Here is a 17559-nt window from a genome sequence, read left to right as displayed (position 1 = left end):
GAGGGCCACATGCTAATACTGGGTGGGGTGAAAGGCAAAAGTAGGTGGACTAATGAATGGTACTCTCACAGCTTTCTACAGTGGGCTCCATTCCAGCCATGTCCCCACCTGTATCTCTCCATCTTCCAACCAGGGAAGCAAGATTCCTTATTACAGCCACCACCGGATGGACCAACTCTTTGATCCAGTTTAAGGCACATTCATGCATACCTTGAACAGATGCTGGCTTCCAACATTAAAGAAAAGTTAACATATAAGCCTACCCACAGTTTGGAGCAGAAGGTGACATTTGCAGAGCGTAGCATTGTTGTTTTACAATGACACCAGGTGGGTGCATCGTTCAATGGCTATTGCAAGGGGAACAGAAAAAGAAAAAGAAAACGCACTTTCATATTTCAAATCCATTTATCATTGACACCTAAAACCTTCCACAGCTCAGATCAGGAATTGTAATGCACCTCTCTCTCCCGCTCTAAGAAATCTGAAGGAACTGGAGGGGGAAGCCCCCCCACAGACCTCATCTAATGCTCTCCTTGCTACTAACAATATTCTCAGTCATCTATCTGGCAATGACGAGCTGACAGCTTAGGAAAAGGGCAAAGATTAGATTTTAGCTGCACAATTAGATCCTTGCTTCTAAAGGGGGAAGCAGGGAATTACCTTACAGATGAAAACAGACGCAGGCAAGGAACACACCAGCATGAGTGGTGGAATGAATGGTCCTCCTTTCAGAAAGAGTCCTTTACAGCTTTGAGGCTTGCTAGCATATCAGCCTGGCTAGCTTAGTTGACAAGGAGAACAGCCGAACCATTTCACCAGCGTTTTAGACCCCATATACACCATACATTTAAAGCAGTCAGTATCATACCACATTAAACAGTCATGACTTCCCCCAAAGAATCATGGGAACTGTAATTTGTTAAGGGTGCTGAGAGTTGTTAGGAGACTCCCATGTCCCCTCAAGGGGTTACAATGCCCAGAGTGGATTAACAACAGATCACTCTTCTTAGGAAACTCTGGGAATTATAGCACTGGGAAGGGAACAGGAGTCTCCTAACAGCTAACAGCAGCCTTAACCAAACTAAAGTTCCTAGAATGCTTTAGGGGGAAGCCACGGTGTTTACAGTGATATAATAGTGTTTCAAGTCTATGGTGCAAATGTAGCAAAGCTGTAACTATATTAGCCAGTTTTGCCAAATATATACAGTCATACCTTGGTTTTCGAACAGCCTAGTTCTCGAATGTTTCCCGAATGATTGAAACCCAGAAGTGACTGTTCTGGTTTTCGAACGTTCTTTTGGAAACCGAACGTCCAATTGGGCTTCTGCAGCTTCTGCAAGAGCTTCCTACAGCCAATCAGAAGCCACACTTCGGTTTTGGAAGGTGAACGGAATTCTGGAACAGATTCCATTCAACTTCCAAGGTATGACTGTACCTTTTTTCCCATATAACAATAGCATTTTTTTGCATTCTATTTCTATATAAGCCCACAGAGGGTATTGGTTGTTTATTGATTATATTTTCGGTGTATTCTATACTTTGGTGAAACTCAGACCTAGAAACAGGGCTAAGAATGAGAGCAGGGAGGCACCAAAACCCTTTGTGCTCAAACCTGGTCTTTGGGGGCAGCCCTTTCAAAGCATGCTCTAGGATATATACTCCAAATTTCCCTATTGATCATGGCCAATCCCAGTCCAATAATCCTAGTGCCTGAAGATGGGGGATAAATTCAAAGCAGCTCACATTTAAAGGTTAACCTACCTGACACTTTCTGACACACTCTGAGGGACCCCTGACCATTAGGTCCAGTCGTGACAGACTCTGGGGTTGCGGTGCTCATCTCGTTTTATTGGCCAAGGGAGCCGGCATACAGCTTCTGGGTCATGTGGCCAGCATGACTAAGCTGCTTCTGGCGAACCAGAGCAGCGCACGGAAACGCCGTTTACCTTCCCGCCGGAGCGGTACCTATTTATCTACTTGCACTTTGACGTGCTTTCAAACTGCTAGGCTGGCAGGAGCAGGGACCGAGCAACGGGAGCTCACCCCATTGTGGGGATTCGAACCTCCGACCTTCTGATTGGCAACCCACATCCCCTGAGAACCATAAGATCCCTCCAAATTTGCACATCTCTGAATTTTGCAATGCTCTTCTCCAGCCCAGAGATGTATACATGAAATGCATATCCTGGGATGAAGGGTGCATTAAAATGCATAGATCAAGGAAAACAACATAGAAACATACTTTCTGTTTGTGAAACTGCATACAAAAATCTGCATATTAGGTGAAATTTCACACGAAAATGCTGATAAATTTTAATGAGGACTTAGAATCATAAAACTGCAGGCTTGGAAAGGATCCTGAGGGTCATCTAGTCCAAACAGGAATCTCAACTGAAGCATCCATGACAGATGGACATCCAACCTCTGCTTTAAAAATCTCCAAGGATAGAGAGTCCACCAACTTCCAAGGGAGTCCTAAATTACAACCTGATGTGGAAATCCATATACAGTCGTACCTTGGATCTTGAACACCTTGGCTCCCAAACAAATCGGGTCCCGAATGATCAAAACCCAGAAGTGAGTGTTCTGGTTTTCGAACGTTCTTTTGGAAGCTGAATGTCCAACGGGGTTTCTGTGGCTCCTGATTAGCTGCGGGAGTTTCCTGCAACCAATCAGAAGCCGTGCTTTGGTTTCCGAATGTTTTGGAAGTCGAACGGACTTCTGGAACGGATTCAATTCGACTTCCAAGGGATGACTGTAATTGAACTTAAGATGGGGGGGGGGGGAGGAGGCAGGGAATGAGAAACTGAAAGAAACTAAAACTGACAGATTCACTCTTCCCTAGTCACTATTACCCCTGTCTGCATCTGCCTTTGGAGGATGCCTTGTTAAGATGTTTCATATGAGCTGCTAGAGTTGTCATACTTCAGGGTTCAGCTTCCTCCCCAGACTCTAGCAGTTAAATCTCTTAGGGGTAGTGGAAAGGGATGGATGCGTTTCGTCCCTATTGCACATGCAACCCCACAAAGCTAAGGCACGGTGCAGTCTGTGGCCTGCAGTTTCACAAACACTGCAGCTACAGAGATGTATGTTTGAACTGTCAGCCCAATTCCTGGGACAATTTTGCAAGAGCAAATACACTTCTAGCTTTTAAACCACTGGGAGAAGAGTACTTGTAGGCTGAATGAACGCAGAAGGGAGAGGAGAGACCGCAATATGAGATGTTGGAGAATTTGGATAAAAAAAGGCACAGGAGCAGAAATTGCAAAGTGTCAGGAGTCAAGGTTCCCAGCTTGATAACACAGTAAGAGTAGGTACCAATTAAAAAGAAGGATTTATTGCAAACACAAACAGATAGTTCCGGATGGCTCTAAAAAAGCCTCTGGCATCATTAATCAAGATGACCCTTCTGAAGACTCCATCTGGCGTCGACAGAAGATATTGAACTTACGACCCTTACGTTTCTTGTTTTGCTTCCTGTCTAGCAGCCCTCCCATTCGCCGACTCTTTGGACTTATTGGATCAGCTCTAACCTCTTCCTGTTCCTGTTCCGAGAGGCTGTCTCTGAGTCTGTTTGTGCCTTTTTGTGCTTCCTGCGAGCTTTGGCTGTGTTCTAGCCTCCTCTCAACTACTGCCTTATCACTCTGCCCCTCAAGGTCAGGAAGAGCTGAATTTTGCAGCTGCCAGCTCTCCCCTGCCTGACTAACATCTAAGCCTCTCTGTTCCTGGCTGCTTTCTGAAGTTGGCTGCAAAAACTTTGCTTGGAGCTGGCTCATTTCTGACACAAAGGTTTATTTGCCCCATGTTGGCATAGGGTAGACACATGCTGAGCCAGTCAGTGTAGTGTGCAGGTAGACTTCTAAGGGCATCTCAGACATGTTATTGCTCAATTTCAGGTGGCTGAATGCCACTTGGCCCCCTCTTACATAATGGGTGTTGGCTTATATTATGGATGTATGCTCTGTATTATTTTATTAACACTATTGCTACAAACCTGTCACAGCTTCTGGCTATAACAATAAACTTCTGAACTAGAACTATTTGTCCCATGTCAGGGATGGAAATAAATCCCGGGATTAAGATCAGTACAGTGATACCTCAGGTTAAGTTCTTAATTCGTTCTGGAGGTCCGTTCTTAACCTGAAACTGTTCTTAACCTGAAGTACCACTTTAGCTAATGGGGCCTCCTGCTGCCGCCACACCGCCACAGCGTGATTTCTGTTCTCATCCTGAAGCAAAGTTCTTAACCCGAGGTAATATTTCTGGGTTAGCGGAGTCTGTAACCTGAAGCGTATGTAACCTGAGGTACCACTGTATTTGCTGCTGCTGTTGCCTTCAGTCCACAAATGAGAAGTAACTGATTACTCCCCCACTCCTATTTGCATTGTGTTTCCTCTGTATTGAAATTAATGGGGTGAAATAATGTAAAGACAACATAACTTACACAATTAATTATGTGAATTACTTAATTTTGCTGCAGTGGACAGTGAGGTGAAGAACGCCATTTTGGGCGCGGGGCACGGAGGGTTCCCTCCCAGGTGCGGGATAGCCACTCGGGTGCATGGAGCGGCATGCGCACCCTGTAGCCGGGGGCAGAATGAGCACCCACGGGGCAGATTGAGCTGCCAATGGCAGACACTCAGCATGCCACCCACCCGTGACTCCCAAGCCTCCCCCAGCTGTCAAAACAAAGGGGGAAGGGGGGAATGCTTCCGGCAAAGTGGTGCAGCTCCCCCCTTCCCCCGATGGCTCAGGGTAGGCTTGGAAGTCACGGGCGGGCAGCACACCAAATGTCACCCCCTCAGTAAAGACACCTGGGGCAGACCACCTCCACCGCACCCCCTTCCTCCGCCCCAGTCCTTGGTAATGTGTTCTTGTGTGTAAGCCTTGGTATGAGAAGTGCATAGTGTTACCACAAACAGACACACACAAACAGATCAACAGTTGGTTTCAGAAACAAATGGCATGTGTACCATATTGACCTGAATGCAGACTGCGGTTTTCTCCTCGAAACTGGCTTATAAGAAATCTATGTGCGGTCTTTATTTGGGGACAGCCTATATTTGGGTAATATGGTATGCTAGCTTTCATTTCCTCCTCCCATTTAGGGGTTCACACAATCCCCAAACAACTGAAGTGCCATATGCGACTTGTAAAACAGGGTTCCATTTACTCAAACATGTTCACACTCTCAAGTATTTTGTCTGCCTTTCATCCTTTGAGATATTTTGCCTCCTGCAGAAACCTCTCTGTTTTCTTTTTACAGGTAAATTAGAATAATATTCTTCTCGTAATGTGTTTTCAGTATTATCTTTTTAGATGCAAAAATGAGACAACTCTCTGCACGTATGTCTATAGGTAGAGAGAGAGAAGAAACACAGTCTCCAGGAGGCAGGAGTGGTTTAGACCAGGAAGGCTATATGTAAAGAGGAATCACATCTTCAGTGTCTCAGACAAAGACCAGAGTAGGGACAGAGTTACAGCAGGATCTATGCCATCCAGAATCAAACAACACAGAATAGTTATTCTTTGCGGTAGGAAAATTTAACATGTCCCTGTTGTGCTCAGAGTGCCACACTACCCACTATCCAAAATGGCACACTACCCACTAAAGATAAGTGAATCTGTCAATTTCAGTTTCTTGTTTTTTCTTGTTTAGTTCTCCACATTTCAACATCAGTTTGCATTATTTTTAAAAAATCCTTTTGAAATTTCATCAGCATTTGAGTGTGAATTTCTCTGAATATAAACATTTTAGTAGGCTATGGTTGCCATATTTCAAAAAGTGAAAATACGGACTGTTGAGCTTTTTGTTTTGTTTTTGTTTTTGTTCCCCAAAATTGTTGAGCTTTCTTCCTGAAATCTCAAAGGGAAAAAAATGAGTTGTTGAGCTATTTTTCATGAAATTTGCCAAAATCTACACTACCGACATGGGCGGCCATACGTCTGGATTTTCCTGGACATCTCAGGGATTTCTGCCTGGGTGCTGTATACAAAGACTGAATACAGGCTATGTCTGGAAAATTCTGGTTTGCAGATTTGACTTTCTTTCTTTTTTTGCAAAACGTGATATAATGCATTTTTGAAAGGGGTGGGAGTCAAGGGAGGAGAAGGGATAGTAAATTACCCAAGTGCAGGAACTAAAACCAGGGGTTTGCCCCTCTTAAGTCTTGAATCTTTGAGCGGAGGTGCAAATGCAGTGGAGCCAAATAAGTGGGCAGGAGAGAAATTGTAATAGTCAAAGGCCCAACTGGTCCATCATTCTCTTTCCCACAACCCCAAGGAGATGCCCACAAGCGGGACCTGTATGCAACAGTCCTCTCCTGCTGTTGTCTTCCAGTAATTGATATTCAAAGATCTGTTGCCTCTGATCCTGGAAGCATTTGTTTTATTTATTTATTTACTTACGGTGATTTATTTAATTTATATACCACCTCTATCTTCCAAGGAGCTCAAGGTGGTGTACATGGTTCTCCCCCTCCTCACTGCATCTCCACCCAGACCCTGTGAGGTAGGTTAGGCTAAGAGATCGTGACTAGCCCAAAGTCACCCAGAGACCTATGGCAGATGAAAGTGATGGACTACATGGAATTGGCGGAAATGACTGGTAGAATCCGAGACCAGGGAGAAGAGTCGGTGGAAGAAGATTGGAAGAAATTTAAAGACTATTTACAGAAGTATTGCAAAATTAATGAATGTTAGAATGATGTTTGATTGAAGTTAAGCGGTTTCTAGCTGTAATGATATAAAAGAATATGGAAAAATTGGATTTCTAAATAGGTAAAAATTTAATGTTATAATATATTAAGATCAAAGATCAGGATAATAAGGAGGGAAAGAAATTGCTGAATTAATTAATTGAATTGGAACACAAAAAAGGGAGGTATGAGGAGGTCAGGGAAATAAGGATATGAATGTAAGATATGGAAAGGTTGATTTTTTATTTTATTTTTTTCCTTTTTTCTGTAAGTGTACTTTTTTTATTCTGTATTTTTCTTGTATTTTTATTTTTTCTCTTTTACTTTTGTATTTCTTGTTTTTATGTAATTCCTTTGTCTGAAACTTTAATAAATATTTTATAAAAAATAAAAATAAATTGTAAACTTTCCCCATTAAAAAAAACAAAAAAAAAAAAACAAAGACACCCAGAGACCTTCGGGGCTAAGTGGGGATTCAAACCTTGGTCTCCCAGGTCAAAGTCCAACACTCTATATCCGTTACAAGCCACTGGTCATTTCCCCCTCCATGACTATGCTTAATCCCCCTTTAAAGCAAATGGAGACCGTGTACCATCACCATAACTTATATTTCCTCCAGGGAGCTCAAGTTCTTAGCCTGACACTCTAACTACTACATGACATTGGTTTCCTTATGGAGCAGAATGCAATAATTTTTGCTGGGGCTTTGCACCAGATCAGACCAAATCTGAGATCCCAAACAGAGCCAATTTGGATAGACTCAGGATTCAGCTGGATAAGGTTGAAGCAGCCCTGCATCAACCTCGCTCAGTTTGGGTCCATTTGGAGTGAACTGGGGCTGTCAAATAGGGGATGGTCTAGTGGTAGGTGAGGAGAATGAGATGCATCTCCTTTCCTTATCCCAACTGCATGTTTAAAACTCTGGTTAAACATACAGTCTGGAGGTGAGTAGAAGGAAAGGCATGTCTTCTTCTCTTATCCCTTCCAACCCCACGACTTTGCAAGGCTTGGTTTGGGGCTTGGATCCACGTCAAGCTTGCCCCAGATTACCCCAGGTCAGATCAGGCCCTGAGTATGATTTAAATTTGTGCATGTGTGTGTTAGGTAAAGGTAAAGGGACCCCTGACCATTAGGTCCAGTCGCAGATGACTGGGGTTGCGGCACTCATCTCACTTTATTGGCCGAGGAGGCCGGCATACAGTTTCCGGGTCATGTGGCCAGCATGACTAAGCCACTTCTGGTGAACTAGAGCAGTGCACAGAAACGCCGTTTACCTTCCCGTTGGAGCGGTACCTATTTATCTACTTGCACTCTGACGTGCTTTCGAACTGCTAGGTTGGCAGGAGCAGGGACCGAGCAACGGGAACTCAGCCCGTCGCGGGGATTCGAACCACCGACCTTCTGATCGGCAAGCCCTAGGATCTGTGGTTTAACCCACAGCACCACCCGTGTCCCAATGCACGTGTGTGTTATGTCCTTCCATATGTCTGTTCTGAATTTAGTGGTACTGGATGACACACTGGGGTGATAGATAAAAATGGATGCACGTAACGGGTTAAAATAACACACAGGCCCTTCTGCTTTTTTTCTCCCACCCCAACCGTGTTGTGATCCGTAAGAAATCACCCTGAACATTTGCTTCTTTCTTCTCTGCCTGTGAAGCCAATTGCTTTGATTGCAGCGATACGAGATTGCCGGGATGACTTGCCCTTGCTTGCGAAGCAAATGGAACATGCTAATAGAACTTATCACATTACCCGATGCAGAAGTGCCATAGCTCATTACTTTAAGATAAAGGGATATCATTGCGGACGGGAAGCAGGATTGACTTTCGGAGGCCCGACTTGATGATGATTTAATCAACTGCTCTCTTTCACTTCTCATCTCTGCGCCTGTCGGTTTCGCAGGTGCCGTTAAATGAGACACTCAGGAAGGGAGCGCAGGGAGAGAAATTGCTGTCATTACTTCTCAAGAAAGAAAGTATGCAAATCCTCGACAGACAGATTGCGTTCATAATGGGCCCAGTAAAATACAAGGAGCACGCTTGACAGGTGAGGGCAAGTTATTTGTACGTCCTTAAAGGGAAGCAACTGTCCTCATTTAGAAATTGTGCTTGAGAAGGTGGGGGGAGAGGGAAATGGCAGGTGAAAACCAGGCATTGCAGATCAGAAGCTGGGAAGGGAGTCCTCTAATGCCAGGGTGGGGAAATCTCAGGCCCAGGGGCCAAATGCAGCCCTCCAGACCTCTTCATCTGGCCTCCATTGGTCCTGCTTCACCCCCAAGTGCTTTTGTCCAGCGATAACGTGTCCCAGAATGCCTTGAGTGTGTGTAGAAAAAAAGCCCACCCTCCAAAGATAAAGTTAGCATCTGCTGATCTGTCCATTTTTGCCTCTGAACCTTACTCAGACTCCTGGCATGTGGACCCCAGAAGCTTGTCCAGAAGGAAATGCGGCCCTCAAGCTTAACAAAAAGCACTCCTCCTCCTCTACTACAACACCATGGTGTGGCAAGCATTACTGCTTGCTAATCACCCTCCTTTTATGCATTCCGGCCAACAATGAAAGTGGGAGATTTTTTGTCACAGCTCTTGCAAGGAGACTGTTGTCATATAGGATGCATCAACAGAGGAATAGTGTCCAGATCAAGGGTAGTAATAGGATCACTCAATTCTGCCTTGGTCAGACCACACCTGGAATACTGTGTCCAATTCTGGGCACCACAATTTAAGAAAGATGTTGACAAACTGGATAATCAAGGGCCTGGGAACCAAGCCTTATGAGGAATGGTTGAAGGAGTTGGAGATGTTTAGCCTGGAAAAGAGGAGACAGAAAAGAGATGTGATTTTGTTGTTGTTTAGTCATTTAGTCATGTCCAACTCTTTGTGATCTCATGGACCAGAGCACTCCTGTCTTCCACTGCCTCCTGCAGTTTGGTCAAACTCATGCTGGTAGCTTCGAGAACACTGTCCAACCACCTCGTCCTCTGTCATCCCCTTCTCCTTGTGACCTCCATCTTTCCCAACATCAGGGTCTTTTCCAGGGAGTCTTCTCTTCTCATGAGGTGGCCAGAGTACTGGAGCCTCAGCTTCATGATCTGTCCTTCCAGTGAGCACTTACGGCTGATTTCCTTAAGAATGGATAGGTTTGATCTTCCTGCAGTCCATGGGACTCTCAAGAGTCTCCTCCAGCACCATAATTCAAAAGCATCAATTCTTCGGCAATCAGCTTTCTTTATGGTCCAGCCATCTTCAAACATCTAAAGGGTTGTCACATGGAAGATGGAGCAAACTTGTTTTCTCCTGCTCTGGAAAGTAGGACTCGAACCATTGGCTTCAAGTTACAAGAAAGGAGATTCTGACTAAACATACGGAAAAAACTTTTTGACAGTAAGAGCTGTTCGACAGTGGAACAGTCTCCCTCCTTGGAGGTTTTAATGCAGAGGTTTGATGGCCATCTATCATGGATGCTTTATCTGAGATTCCTGCATTGCAGGGGGTTGGACTAGATGACTCTTGGATCTCTTCCAAGATTCGAATATATATATATATATATATATATATATATATATATATATATATATACACACACACACACACACACACGCATAAAATAAGTTCACATCCACATTTTAGTGTGAATCTGGTCTAATAAACATAGTTTATGGAGAACTGAACTTAGTATTGGGAAAATGAGAAGGGGGGGAACCAAAATTGACAGATTCATCCATCCTTATTCAACAGAGACAAGTCCAAGCAAACTAGGGACCGTCTCTGGTCAATACAAATAGCTGGAACATATGCAAGAGCCACATATATTTTGCATTTAGGTATCAAAGGATGCATGAAGCCAGAACCTCTTTGAAATACAGCACACACACTTGCTCATTCGCTCTGTGGCAGCGGCAGCGGGTGGGGGGGGGGGAGAAAGGGAGAGATGTCAACCTGGCAATTGGTTTGTATGCATACTGCCTGTTTACATCTGTTAGATTTACAGTAATCCTTGCTTTCCCCGAGGTCTTGCATGGACAATTTAAATTATAAATCATCCCAAGAAGATAAAAGCTGCCATAAATAATAAAGAGTAAAATAGATCACAACTATGCCAGTAATGAATTATAAACCAGGAAGAAAGGGTGGGGGGAGGGAGGGAGAAGGGAAAATACATTTTATAAGATAGGGCTAGATGGAAGAGTTGTTTCCCTGTGTTATTACAATGAGACTGAGACAAATTTAATGGAAATGTGAAACCTGTCAGATATGGATGCCTAACATTCCATCCATGCCTATTCATATATCACTTTAGCTCAGTTATATGCTGGATGTTGCTGGACTACAACTCCCAGAATCCCTGGCCATTGGCTGTGCTGACTGCAGCTGATGGGATCTGGAGTCTAACAACATTTGGAAGACCAACGATGGATTAAACCACATCCCTGGTTTAAAAATGCCCAAGCTGTAAAGTACAATAGTTTTTGAAGGAAACCCCCACCCCAAAGAAGAATGCACTCCCTCGGGTTTCTACTGGGTTGTGTTCAACCAAGATCTACTCAAGAGAGACCCATCGAAATTAATGAACCTATGTAAGTCATGTCTATTAACTTCAATGCAACTACTTTGCATAGGACCAGCATTGGCTACAACCCACTGAGAAGGCCTAGCCCCATGGTTCTTATCTGGGAGACAGGTGCAGTTGGAAGGAACAAAGGAATCACAGAATCATAGAACTGTAGAGCTGAAAGAGACCCTGAGGATATTCTAGTCATCATCTTGGTCACCCTCCTCTGCACATGTTCCAGCTTGTCAGTAGCATTCTTAAACTGTGGTGCCCAGAACTGGACACAGGACCTCAGGTGTGACCATGTCTGAATAGAGTGGCACTATTACTTCCCTAGATTTGGACACTATACTTCTGTTGTTGCAGCCTAAAATAGCATTAGTGTTTTGTTTTTGATTTTAGGTTTTGTTTTGTTTTGCTGCTGCTGCTTCACACTGTTGACTCCTGTTAAGCTTGTGGTCTACTAATATCCCTAGATCCTTTTCACATGTACCACTGGCAAGCCATGTGTTCCCCATCCTATATTTGTGCATCTGATTATTCCTGCCTAGGTGCAGAATCTTACATCTGTCTCTACTGAAATTTGTGGTGTTCATTCAAGTCCAGATCTCCAACCTGTTAAGGTCATTTTGAATCCTGACTCTGTCTTCTGAGGTATTAACTACCTTTCCCAGTTTTGTGTCATCTGAAAATCTGATGGGCATCCCCACAATCCCTTCATGCAAGTCATTTATAAATCTGTTGAACAACACCAGGAACAGGACAGAACCCTGTGGCACCTTGCTTGCCACTTTTTTCCAGGACGATGAAGAACCATTGATGAGCACTATTTGGTTTTAACCAGTCAACCAGCTACAAACCACCTATCTCAAATCACTGAATTGCACCACTCCTACTGGTGGGGAAGGGAAAACACTCCAATTCCTGGATTTAAAACCTGAAACTCCCCTTGTCAAATCTTAATTTCTGGAGGACTGGATTTTAAGGTAAAACAGAGGAACAAGAAGACGACAGAATAGGGAAAATAAAGAAACCTGCCCTTTCTGAAATCTACAACACCCCTCTAAATTCAAGCTATATGTTTGCCTGTTGCAGCATGCAATAGCAACACACAATATTCTCCCCTTATGATAATCCACAGGCTTCAGCATGCCTATGAGAAAATGGCAAAAGACCCACATGAACTTCCTATCTACATGGGGTTTGCAGCCATTCCTGCTAGACACAGCCTCTGGAAATGTAACCTCATGACGCCAATGCAATAAGATTCAGAATCTGTACTGTACTGAATAAATCCTGCTGAAAGCCAAACACATTGACCTAATAATAATAATAATAATAATAATAATAATAATAATAATAATAATTTATTACTTATACCCTGCTCATCTGGCTGGGTTTCCCCAGCCACTCTGGGCAGCTTCCATTAAAAATACATTAAAACATCAGTCATTAAAACTTCCCTAAACAGGGCTGCCTTCAGATGTCTTCTAAATGTCAGATAGTTGTTTATTTCTTTGACATCTGATGGGAGGGCGTTCCACAGGGCAGGCGCCACTACCGAGATGGCCCTCTGCCTGGTTCCCTGTAACCTCACATCTCACAGTGAGGGAACCACCAGAAGCCCTTGGCGCTGGATCTCAGTGTTCTGGTTGAACGATGGAGGTGGAGACGCTCCTTCAGGTATACTGGGCCAAGACCATTTAGGACTTTAAAGGTCAGCACCAACACTTTGAATTCTGCTCAGAAACGTACTGGGAGCCAGTGCAGGTCTTTCAAGACCGGTGTTATGTGGTATCGGCGTCTGCATGCATACATACATACATACATACAACTGACCATGAAATGAAGGAAAACCACCCCACTTGTGGCGGCAGCATTTGCTTATCTACATTGGGAACAAGTGTTTGAGTGTAGATCTACATCAGGAATGGGTGTTGGGGGGAATCAAATAATGCCAGGCAAGTACAAACCTCAGGAGACTCCAGAGGGCTATTTCCAATGGGTGGAAGCAAAGGAGCCAACTCCTAGGGACCAAGTTCCCTTTGCCCCCTCCAATAAAATATTTCACACGGCGGCCCCATAAAAGTTGATGGACATTGCCATTAAAAATGGTATGCATGTTCCACATCTTGTGACCAATTATGCATGGAGGGGCTTACTTGCCCCCCCCATTTTATTCAAGTTGGAACCCCAGGGTGGGAGGCAAGCAGCAGCATCTCCTCTTCGCCAGGAGTCCACCATACAGGTGGCATGGTGGGGGCCTGCTGAGATGGAGGCAGATTCAGCCTTCAAGGAGCAGACCACAGCTGTTGTTGCCACTGCAGCTAAGGCAGCATGTGATGTGTTCCTTGGAGGCCAGATCTGCAGCCCTTGTGTATTCTGCTCCCTGAGGTGGTCACCTCACCTTGCCTCATGGGTGGGCCGGCCCCAGGAGACACAGATTCTGCCCTTTATTCATGAGGTAGCAAATGAGCGCTTCCCAGTCTTTAACCCCAAACCCAGCTATTCTTCAAGATTTGCAATTCTCCATACTTCACAATGCAGTTCTCCGGCTAAGTAATTTGTACAGAATAAGGCATACATGTGCAGAAAATTTGTGCAGGGCTCAGCAGGGAAAGGGCCCTTTGCTACCTTGTAAACAGCAACCAGTGGCGGCACAAGGGGTGGGGGAGAAATCAGATTCAGTTCACCTTTAAATGCAGATCTACCACATTTGTGATTTCCAAAACAGGACACAAACTGAAACGCAGCCATCCTTTGAAATTCACTCCCCTCCCCATTTTTATTTTTGCAATGCATATGAAAAGGGGAAGTGTGCTTAAAAATGACACATTAGTGAAAATAGCATGTGAAAAATTCATTCTATTGGGGAAAATTGCATACAAAATGTGTGAATTAGTAGAAACTAATTCTAAAGTTCTGGTGGGTTTTTCAGGAGGACCTTTAAAATAATAATAATTGCAAACAGATGTCTAAATCACTGAAGCATAGAATTGAAAAGTTGGAAGGGGGCCCAAGGGACATTGATTGATTGATTGATTGATTGATATGTGTGCTTTTCTTTATGTAAATCTACCAAAAAATAATGAAATAAAATAAAATAAAATAAAATGGGATTAAGAGGCTTTCTTGGGATGGCAGAAGGCATGTGTGCTGTGTCCTGTTGGTGTAGTGGTGGTCAACATGCTTTGAGCGGCAGTGGGGGAAAAAAATTTGGGGGTCAAGGAGGGTCAGTGAAAAATGTTGATATTTTCATCTGAGAATTTTTTTGGGTGGGGGGGAGGGGGTTTCAGATGGAACTTACCATAACTCAATTCCGGCACCTCTCAGAAGGGTGCCATTACCATTTTCAGAGAATAAGGGAGGCATTCATGGTGAGTTCTGGTGCCAATGTTCTAGAAAAATAGCACTGGGAATGTTGGAGGGCATGTGACTCCCTCTGGGAGCCTTTTTGACTTGCGGTACGTACTGTTATGTGTTCAGTGGTCTGTGTTTGCCTGAGCTTGAGTCTGGACTAAGGATTCTGAGCCCATGTTCTAATTCAATACATGATATCCAATCACAGAACATTTCAGGATTTGGGCCTCTGCCATTGGCCCTTAAACTCTGAGTCATGATTCTCAGCTTGGAAGTTTAGACAGCCAATCATGTTGGGAGTGGGAGTGGCCTAGGCCTTCAGAAATGTATATAAGCAGTTGCTTTGCCCCTGTTGTCCAGTTCTGTTAGTTCAATAAAGGTTCTTGCTGTTATCACTGTGTCTTGCCTCATGGCAACCCACCTACACTTCACATATGTTCTAAACAAACAAAATAATAACAATAATCTATCTTGGTCCATGGGAGCTTCCTCGGTTTCTAAGTTCTCCCTCCTTGAGAATTTTAACGCAGCCTGGCGACTGGAACCCTTTACCAGATGCATTTGTACGCGTGCTACAAATTCCAACCACGGCGCTATCCGCGTTTCTGGTCTGATACAGAAATGCAGTGCCGCTTTAAAAGAAGCAGCAGCAGCACGAGAATCAGCACGCAGAGATGCTCAGAGACCTGAAGGAGTTAAAGCCTGCAAAACAACCGGCGGTCCCAGGACATCTTGAAGGATGGCTGCCACCGCCACCACAGTCAGACATGACAGAGCCAATTTGACAGGCTGCCATCAAGGGCCTTCCTAAGAAGCCTCGCGCCCTGATGGTTTCCTGATGTGAACAGCCACATTGCAAAATGGCTTTCCTCTCCTGCTGCCTTTGCCTCCATCTGCTGCTGGGCCCCGGCACCGGCGGCCGCCTGCCTGTCACAGCATGCATTAAAATTAGCCGGGGAGGAGGCACTCCGTCGTGCTAATTACATTTTAATCATTGGAAATGTGTTGGCAAATCAAGCTTCGATTGCCATCTCGGAGCCTGCACTCCTCCAGCAGAGCGCAGGGCCTGCCTGCATTAGCCGAGGCCTGCTGGGCCTAGTTCATTCGCACAAGATAGAAGAGGAGGCCTCACGGCGCACCGCTGAGAATGCTTTGGCACATTATTAGAAAGCCACAAGGCATGTTTCAAATCATCACTGTGTGAGATCTGCTCATTCTCACATCCCTGGGTAGCCCCGGCAACTGGCTGCACGCTTTCGCTGCAGCCTTTGAATGCCGGCGTTTACCTCCCAAAATGGTTGCCGTGTGAGTGGTAGCATAAAATAAAACAACAACAACAATGGCGTTTAGTGGGAGGAACAGTATGCTCCAAGTGTTCCCATCGACAACGGACAGTGCCTGTTTTCCAGTCCCTCCCCCTTTGTCCCAATTTTGGCATTTTACAGAGGATGCTTTATTAAGACAGATTTGTGGGAGACAAGGATCTTGGTGGGTTCTAGTTGTGATGGTTATATATCATTTCCGGGATCAGAGGTGGCCCGGTTCTGAATTTCAGCCCCTGAGGATCAAAAACAGGAGAGTGCCTGTAGTCCTGCTTGCAGGCTTTTCATCAGCAACTGCTTAGCCACTAGAGAAACAGAATGAAGAACTAGACAGGCCTTTGACCTGATAACAATAATGGTTTCCCCAGCTACTTACAGCATATATAAAAACATAATAAAATATCAGACAATTCCCGCTACAGGGCTTGCTTCAGATGTCTTCTGAAAGTTGTGCAGTTCTTTATCTCCTTGACATCTGAAGGGAGGGCGTTTCACAGGGCGGGTGCCACCACTGAGAAGGCCCTCTGCCTGGTTTCTTGTAACTTTTCTTCTTGCAGTGAGGGAACCAAAAGAAGACCCTCAGATGAGGACCTCAAGTGTTTGGGCTGAACGATGGGGGTGGAGACATTCCTTCAGGTATACTGGGCCAAGGCTGATCCAATTTGGCTCTTCTTATGTGTGGTTAGAGTGCCAGAGTAGGCCTTGGGAGACCAGACAGGGCCTGCCTGCCCATGAGGCAAGGTGAGGCAACTGCCTCAAGTGGCAGAAGTCCACAAGGCGGCAACTCTGTGGGCTCTCCATCACCTCTGCCTTTGCTGTCAGCAAAGTGCTGCCACCAGCAGCACATGGTTTGGGTGAAATCCCACTGCAATCTCATGAAATCTCAAGTTCTTGTGATATTTTGGCAAGATCTTGGCACTGCCGTTGGTGCTTTATGGGTGCCGCCATGCAATGCAAGTAAGGGAGGCTTCAGTCATGGTTAGGCAGCGTGGCATCTTCCCATTTTGCCTCACACAGCGAAATGGAACATGCCGCCCCTGAGACCAGGGTTCGAATCCCTAGTCTGCTGTGAAGAATACAGGACTACTTTGGGTCAGCCACTGCCTCTCAGGCTAATCTACCTCACAGGGGTGATGTGGGGATTAAATGGGGAGGAGAACTGTCCGTGCCACTTTGAGAAAAAGGCGGGATATGAATGCAAGAACAAAATGGGAGTTGCTAGAGTTGTCATTTAAAACAGGGTGATTAACAAGATGATAAAATGTTATCCTAAGCACAGAACATCTCCAGTGCTGTTGCTGCTGATCCTGCCAATGGTGGTTCATGGCAGGGAGTAGCTAGAAAGCTCAGGCTCGATGACCTGGGGCTGCCCTAAGAGGCAGCCAAGATGGTCTCTGGCCTCCTCAGCAGCCTAAGCTTCTGTAGATGAAGTCCATCAGGGCCCCACCCTCCCAGGCCAGGAAGAAAAAGGCCTGCAAGGCAGGGAACAGGTCTTCTAGGTCTTTATCTGAGTCGGAGAAGAGTTTTTAAGGTTTGCAAAGCCCACACCTTATTTGAGGCAGGGTTTTATGATCGCTTGATGTTTGCTTCCATGTTTGGCCTTGGTGAAAAGAGGGAAAGAAAGGA

The 17559-nt window shown here is 44.9% G+C and overlaps 2 protein-coding genes and 1 long non-coding RNA gene across 8 annotated transcripts in view; 1 reads left to right on the top strand and 2 right to left on the bottom strand.

The window, feature by feature from the left end:
* Positions 1–12562, top strand: part of LOC310695394 — a 31395-nt gene extending 18833 nt beyond the window's left edge. The window contains exons 3-5 of the long non-coding RNA XR_014520050.1: positions 5359–5534; positions 8606–8749; positions 12053–12562. This is a non-coding gene — a long non-coding RNA (uncharacterized lncRNA). The remainder of the gene's footprint in view (positions 1–5358; positions 5535–8605; positions 8750–12052) is intronic.
* The window catches only part of GTF2IRD1 (GTF2I repeat domain containing 1), a 1520245-nt gene that overhangs the window by 546430 nt on the left and 956256 nt on the right, over positions 1–17559 (bottom strand). The window lies entirely within an intron of this gene.
* Positions 1–17559, bottom strand: part of AUTS2 (activator of transcription and developmental regulator AUTS2) — a 658278-nt gene that overhangs the window by 215571 nt on the left and 425148 nt on the right. The gene's annotated exons all lie outside the window — the stretch shown is intronic.

This window comes from Podarcis liolepis (assembly GCF_965112155.1).
Source record: "Podarcis liolepis genome assembly, chromosome: 16".
In the NCBI taxonomy this organism is placed as follows: domain Eukaryota; kingdom Metazoa; phylum Chordata; class Lepidosauria; order Squamata; family Lacertidae; genus Podarcis; species Podarcis liolepis.
Note: the sequence above shows the minus strand (reverse complement) of the source record. Positions and strands in the feature narration are given on the sequence as shown.